At 35.3% G+C, this 8,463-nt stretch overlaps 1 pseudogene; it reads right to left on the bottom strand.

The window, feature by feature from the left end:
• Nucleotides 1–914: 914 nt before the first annotated feature.
• On the bottom strand, nucleotides 915–1,875 carry LOC118928693 (olfactory receptor 5F1-like; annotated as a pseudogene).
• Nucleotides 1,876–8,463: the final 6,588 nt, after the last annotated feature.

Genomic DNA, 8,463 nt, shown 5'->3' with positions numbered 1-8,463 from the left:
ACTGTTTATGCTTTAAATAGCAAGATTTCAGGAGGCAATTGAGTGGAGAACATTCATCCTAAAAAGCTTGGATAGTTTTTTCTTCCAGCACCCTTGTCATCTGTTTTGTTACACACTGTGCTGAAAACCTGAAAATTATTGGTTGTTAATTAACATAGAAAGTGAACATAGCAATGGAATAACCATTTTCTTTTCTTTCATTTTTATTCTCCACTGGTAAATTGAAATGAGTGCTTGAACATTTTTGTACTGTTTGTTCTAAATTTTTCCTTTTGGACTCCCTCCAACATTAACCTTAACTTCTGGTTCTTAAAATCTATATATGTTGAAAATCAGTTATATTATCCAGAAAAAATCCTAATTATCTAATACTTTCCTACTATTTTGTAAGAAAATCTCCATTTATGTTAATATTCACTAATAAACACATCCATGTATAGAACACATGGCTGATCATATACATTTAATACTTTTATTGAATAAACTTTGGAAAACAAAATGTTTATTTAATCAATTATATAAAACTGTTTTATATATGTTAGTAGTCAACTACCAGATTCCATGACTCTGCTCCATTTAGCAGAAGTAATTTTTGTCCCATGATTACTGACAAGATTAAAATACTAAAACATTCAATGGAAACATTGTATGAGACTAAGCCAGTCTATTTCTGTCTGGGGACGGCTTGTGGGCAGTGAGCTTGTGGTATCTACATCTTTATCACTGAGCCATTACACTGTGATAATGTTGAAACAAGATATTTATAGAATATCTACTTTAAAATAATTCAATCCAAAATGTAAAGTGCAGAGAGATGTCCATATCAGGTGGTATCAATCTCATAATTTTCAATATTTGGTCTTTCAAAATGTGGTATAACAATCCATTCTAAATTGCTTCATAGAGTTGATCCCTCAAATCTTATGTATGTTTCTGACCAAGAGGAAACTCTTTTGTGCTACAACTTTCCTGAAAGCTTTCTTCACATCTTTGTTTGTCAGGGTGTATATGAGAAGATTTACCAACAGGGTGACCACACAGTAGAACATGGAGACCACTTTACCAATGGTGAAGTTGTACTTGGCTGGAGGGAGGACATTGGCAAAGATGATGGTGGCATAGTAGATGGTGATGACAGTGAGGTGGGAGGTGCAGGTGGAGAAAGCTTTCTTCTGAGCCTCCAAGGAAGACAGTCTGGTTATTGTTACCACAGTGTGTTCATAGGATGACATGGTGAGAAGAAAAGAACTGAGAATCACAACAGAGGTACATGTGTTGCCCAAGGCCTCCCCAATAATGTGTCTGAGCAAGAGAGTTTACAGCTGGGGTCTGAGTCACAAAAGAAATGGTTGATTTTCTGGGGGTCACAGAAGTTCAGATGAGAGATTAGTGTGGTAGGCACAAGACAGGTGATGAAGCTCCCAGTCCAAAATCCAGCAGAGAAGTGCAGGCACACTGGGATCCTCATGAGCAGTGAGTATCTTAGAGGGTTGCAGATGGCCTGGTACTGGTCATAGGCCATCACTGCCAGTAGGATGCACTATGTAGCTCCCATGGAGAAAAAGAAGTAGTACTGGGCTATACAGACAGACACAGAGATGGTGACACCCATGACAGGCAGGTGGCCAGCAGTTTGGGTACTGTGACTGTGGTGTGCCAGATCTCCAGGAAGGACAGATTTCCTAAGAAAATGTACATGGGCGTCTGGAGTGTGGGCTTCATCACAACAGTGAATATGATGAGGGTGTTTCCCAGAAGGGACAGCAGATACACAGTGAGAAACATCAAAAACAATGCGAGCTGCAGGTAGAGAATACCAGGAAACCCAAGAAAAATGAACTTGGTCACTGTGGTCTGGTCTGTCACATCCACAGCTCATCCTCTCTGACCTGGAACCAACAAAGCCTGGATAATAGATGAGCAAGAACAGGATATTTTAATATTCATTTACTTCATTATGATAAAGGACCACCAAACATATTATAATTAATGGTTCCAAAAACATAATTGCTGTCTTTATAAACAGTTTGCATGAATTAGCTCATTTAATTTAAATAATACATCTCCAAAGTAAATAATCTAATAATCTACCCTGCAAATGAAGATATTAAGGGTGGAAGCAGTTTTCCCCCAGTTTCATCACTTTAAGTGTTGGGCTAGAATTTGTAGCCAGGTAGGGGAATATGAAGGGTCACAATCTGAGCTAATCCTTGCAGAAATGTGGCTACTAGAAGAACATGGCATTGTCCGTCCTGGAGGAATACACACGCTAAACATTAGATGATGAATATATCCACAGCAATGTTGGTCAGAGACCTGTAGATGCGGGAAAGAGGGCTTCAGAACAGAGCTCCTAAGCCATGAGAGTTTCCTCATGAAGACAGAGGGCTGCTTTGGTTTTAACATTGTGACCCTCATTATATGCCATCATTCAGAACTTAGGGGTAAATTTATACATGAATAAACTGTATATCTAGAAAACAGAATAGTAGTCAACATATACATGAAACATATTTTGTTAAAAAGAAATGCAAGGAATCCAGATTGGTAAAGAAGAAGTCAAACTGTCACTATTTACAGATGACATGATATTGTGCATAAAAAACCCTAAAGACTCCACTGAAAAAGTACTAGAACTAATGTCGGAATTCAGCAAAGTTGCAGGATACAAAATTAACACACAGAAATCTATGGCTTTGCTATACACTAATAATGAACTAATAGAAAGAGAAATCAGGAAAACAATTCCATTCACAATAGCATCAGAAAGAATAAAATACCTAGGAATAAACCTAACCAAGGAAGTGAAAGACCTATACCGTGAAAACTATGACACTCTAAAGAGAAATTAAAGAAGTCACTAACAAATGGAAACTCATCCCATGCTCCTGGCTAGGAAGAATAAATATTGTCAAAATGGCCATCCTGCCCAAAACAATATACAAATTCGATGCAATCCCTATCAAATTATCAACAGCATTCTTCAATAAACTGGAACAAATAGTTCAAAAATTCATATGGAAACACCAAAGACCCCGAATAGTGAAAGCAATCCTGAGAAGGAAGAATAAAGTGGGGGGGGAATCTCACTCCCCAACTTAAAGCTCTGCTACAAAGCCATAGTAATCAAGACAATTTGGTACTGGCACAAGAACAGAGCCACAGACCAATGGAACAGAATAGAGACTCCAAACATTAACCCAAACATATATGGTCAACTAATATTCGATAAAGGAGCCATGGACATACAATGGGGAAATGACAGTCTCTTCAACAGATGGTACTGGAAAAACTGGGCAGCTACATGTAAGAGAATGAAACTGGATCACTGTCTACCCCATACACAAAAGTAAACTCCAAATGGATCAAAGACCTGAATGTGTAATGAAACCATAAAACTCTTAGAAAAAACATAGGCAAAAATCTCTTAGACATAAACATGGGTGACCTCTTCTTGAACATATCTCCCCGGGCAAAGGAAACAAAAGCAAAAATGAACAAGTGGGACTATACCAAGCTGAAAAGCTTCTGTATAGCAAAATACACCATGAAGAGAACAAAAAGGTATCCTACAGTATGGGAGAATATATTCATAAATGACAGATCCGATAAAGGGTGGACACCCAAAATATATAAAGAGCTCACGCACCTCAACAAACAAAAAGCAAATAATCCAATTAAAAAATGGGCAGAGGAGCTGAATAGACAGTTCTCTAAAGAAGAAATTCAGATGGCTAACAGACACATGCAAAGATGCTCCACATTGCTTGTCATCAGAGAAGTGCAAATAAAAACCACAATGAGATATCATCTCACACCAGTAAGGATGGCTAACATCCGAAAGACAAACAACAACAAATGTTGATGAGGTTGTGGAGAAAGGGGAACCCTCCTACATTGCTGGTGGGAATGTAAATTATTTCAACCATTGTGGAAAGCAGTATGGAGGTTCCTCAGAATGCTCAAAATAGATTTACCATTTGACCCAGGAATTCCACTCCTAGGAATATACCCTAAGAATGCAGCACTCCAGTTTGAAAAAGACAGATACACCCCTATGTTTATCACTGCACTCTTTACAATAGCCAAGATATGAAGCAACCTAAGTGTCCACCAGTAGATGAATGGATAAAGAAGATGTGGTACATATACACAATGGAATATTACTCAGCTATAAGAAAAAATCATATCCTACCATTTGCAACAACATGGATGGAGCTAGAGGGTATTATGCTCAGTGAAATAAGCCAGGTGGAGAAAGACAAATACCAAATGATTTCACTCATATGTGGAGTATAAGAAAAAATGAAAACTGAAGGAACAAAATAGGAGCAGAATCACAGAACCCAACAACGGACTAACAATTACTAAAGGGAAAGGGACTGGGGAGGATGGGTGGGAAGGGAGGGATAAGGGCGGGGATAAAGAAAGGGGTATTATGATTACCATGTATAGTGTGGGGGAGCACGGGGAGGGCTGTGCAACACAGAGAAGACAAGTAGTGATTTTACAGCATCTTACTATGCTGTTGGATAGTGACTGTGAAGGGGTATGTCGGGGGGACTTGGTGAAGGGGGGAGCCTAGTAAACATAATGTCTTTCATGTAATTGTAGATTAATGATACCAAAATTATATATATATATATATATATATATATATATATATATATATATATATATATACACATATATATGTATATATTATGTGCATGTAAGAAAAGAAAAGAAAAATATTTTGTTAAAATCTTACTATTCTTAGATATTTGTTTTTTAAGTCAGTGTATCCACCAGTTTTTCTACATTGGTTGGAAACAACCATAAAATTTTCTTTTTTTAAATTGGGAACTACTTAATATACAATACTATATTTGTTACTCATGTACAACATAGTGACAAATTTAAATTACCATATGCTCACCATGCTAAATACAGTTATACCCTGCTAACACAACAAAATATTTCAGTATTATTAGTTATATTATCTATGCTGTGCTTCCATTCCTATGACTACTTTATTTTATAATTTGAAGTTTGTGTGGAAGAGGATGAAGGGGTGGGTGATAAAGGTGAAGGGGATAAAGAGGTACAAACTCCAAGCTAATAATTTTAAATTCAAAAGTCCATTAATCCTTTAGTGGACATAGAGTTTCTTTCCATAGCATAAGAACACTTTATATGAGACATAGAGTCATACCAAATAAAAGAATACAATATGCTCATTATAATTAAATAAAAAAAAAATAGATAAGTATCATTTTTATAAAAATAATTTTTCCAATGGATACATGTGCTTTAGGGCCAAAACATCCAGATGATAGCTGTAAAGTATAGTGGTAACATATTAGTAGCAATAATAAAAGCTTTTTATATATATATGTATTAATTTCATACATAAAGTATTTCATATGCAATATACTAATGTTAGGGGGCCTGAGTTTGCTCTCCTCGGTTCTTGTTCCCACTGCAACAGAGAACTGAGGGTCAGAGACACAGCAGTGAAGCAGAATAGAAGTTTTATTTGAATACAGTCCAAAGGAGGAGCAGACTAGAGTCAAGGTAGGTGAAGACAGATTTATCATAGGGATTTTTATATATAATAATTTTTTATTACAGGGATTAACTCTGTCTTTTCTGGCTCTCTAGTTTTATCTTGTTAACTCTTTGAGTCCTTTTAGTGGGCTTTACTGGCATATTCTCTCTCCAACAGCTCATATCTATTTCTTCCACTTAACAATAATACATATTTTTTTACCATTTTTTAAAATTCCTATAATAAAGATACAGACTTACTATCTCTTATATCATAATGAAAAACTGGCTGAAAAAAATGTGAAGACTATTGGATTCATATTCACATATTTCTGGATTAAACTTTTATGGAGATTTTAAATCTCAAAATACTATTGAAAAATGTGTACAGATTTTACGCAATAATATTAATGGTCTCTGGGGTGCCCTGTTGACACCACAGAAGTTTTCAAAGTATACATTATAAAAATTTTAGTTACATCTGATTAAAATTTAAATTATACTAGTATGGCCAAGGGATATTTTATTTGTCTCAGAAACCCAATCTGTAGATCTTAATACTTTAAAAATCCTGACTTTTTTGTAAAACTAAAATTTTGTTTCTTGCAGGCTATACCACTATTCAAAATCTTTGCAAATATTATGACTAGCAACCAACCTAGAATTTTAAATTTAAGAAAATTTCAAGGAAAGAACTTAGACTTGTTTTTTAAAAAACCTTTCCCTGATTTTGTTTCTGGTTCCATTTGAAAATTATTAGCATTTATACTATTAATTTACTATCAAGATTCCAAAGTCTTTCTTACTGCTATTATGAAAAGGATATTACATACCACTTCTTCTCCTACCTTTAATCACATATTAACTATTTGGAAATCATATAAGTAGAGGTTTAGAACAGAATCAAGGGCACATCATCACAAAGAGAAATCTGTTTTCTTTTGTAAAAGATGTGATGGTTATCTAACTCTGCCTATAGCAAAAATTAAGATTATACACTCTCTATCTATATAGAACCTTAGGAGGAAACTGGATGATGGGGAGATTTAATTTTAAAAAAGTATACATTTTTATAAAAACTAAACAACTTTTACTTATAAAAAGTATCTTACATATAATTTTTATTTATTTGGTATTTTAATTTTTGAACTATAGTCACTCATCCTACATGCTAAATGAATGCCTGAGAAAGTATATTGCCTCAGATTACACATTATTAAAGTTATAAAAGAATTGCTATAGAACTCTATTACTCTAGACAAATGAGGAATAACACAGATTAACCCTCACAGATATACTCACAGCATATATTCTGTTTAAATATTTCTCAGGACTGGGATGTTATTAGTTAAATTTCTTTTAAATCCTCCCTTTCAACAAGGCTGTACATTAGAGTACACCACATTCAATTGGATCTTAATGGAATTAGCCATGGAAGCTCCTCCCTGCTGTGCCTTTGGCTGTGGGTCAACATCTGTGCTATGGATAAACAACAAATTTCTTTATTTTTTTTCTTTTTCTCCTCTGCGATCAAGCTGCAAAGAAAGGCATTGCCTCAGATCCCACTGTGAGAAGAATTAGGATTTCATCAATCTTGAGTTTCATTAATCTGCTCTCTCTTTTGGGACATCCACATAGATTCCCTGAAGATTTTCATCTGGTGAGGGTCAGAGAACTTTCCCCTTAGGATCAAAGGAAGAATAAAGAAACTTTGGGAACGATTAGAAATGCCTTCATGGGAGTGGAAAGAATGTCTTCTCAACTGGCGGCATTAGAAGCCACTGCCTCTGGTATTAACCCTTCAAAATATGATTGTAGAATGGCATCTCTCAATATTTCAGTCACCACAAGTCATGACCAGAATATAGCATTCTCCAACATACAAAGTACAATGTAGATCAGAAATAGTCTTCTTTTCCAATAATAAAGCCACAAAACAAAGTCAAAACCAGACAAGCAAAAACGTCTCTCGTTACTTGGCATCTCTTTATAGCAAATAACTAAACTAAAAAGCACTTGCTGACTGAATGTGGAAACTGTCACCCACTCTAGCAGATGGAAACATTTCATGTAGCAGTTATGTTCTAGGGCCTTAGGGAATATGTGAAGAGGGTATAAAAGTCTGAAAAATTTGGTATTAGAAGAGAACAAAACAGCTACCTATAAGACTGAATAAAACAAATCTAGATGATATCTTTATGTCTATTAAAGAAAGTATCAACTAGTGGCTGTCAGGAAGTGTAAGTCACCAGGAGATATTTGAAAATGTGTGGAGGTGGTGTGTTTGCAATAACATGGAAAGTCAGTTTCATGTATTGGCATGGGCATGAAGAAAATTAATTTTCTTGAAAATACCAAAAGCCCTCTGAAGGTATTAATAGAGATCCCACTAAGGATCACTGTGCTAAGGGTATAGAGGATAATTTTTAAATGAACTTTTAGAGCTGTAATTGGCATATGATAAAATATACCTATTACAAATATAGGTTTGATGTGGCAAATTTATGTAATTACAACTGCTATCAAGGAAGATCCATTCTTATTCATTCCAGAAAGTCTCCTCATGCCTCATGCACTCATTCAATTTTCCCATTAGGCCCAACCAACCAAGGCTCTCGTTTTTGTTACTGTAACTTAGCCCTGCTTACTCCAGATTTTCACACATACAGAAGCATAGATCATGTATTCTTTTGTGTCAAGCTTCTTGCAACATCATAATTTGGAGATTTTTCCATGCTGAGGTGTTTTGTAAGTCTGTTCAATTGCTGAGTTGCATCCCTTTGAACAAGTACACAATAATTTAAGCAACTATTTACCTTTTGGTAGATATTTAGACTGCTTCCAAAATGGGATTAATAAGAAAAAAGCCACTGAATTTTCATGTACAAATCCTTGTCACAGTCATTCTCCCTTCCATTTGATTAAATAGCTAGG

This window comes from Manis pentadactyla, chromosome 13 (assembly GCF_030020395.1).
Source record: "Manis pentadactyla isolate mManPen7 chromosome 13, mManPen7.hap1, whole genome shotgun sequence".
NCBI lineage: Eukaryota > Metazoa > Chordata > Mammalia > Pholidota > Manidae > Manis > Manis pentadactyla.
Note: the sequence above shows the minus strand (reverse complement) of the source record. Positions and strands in the feature narration are given on the sequence as shown.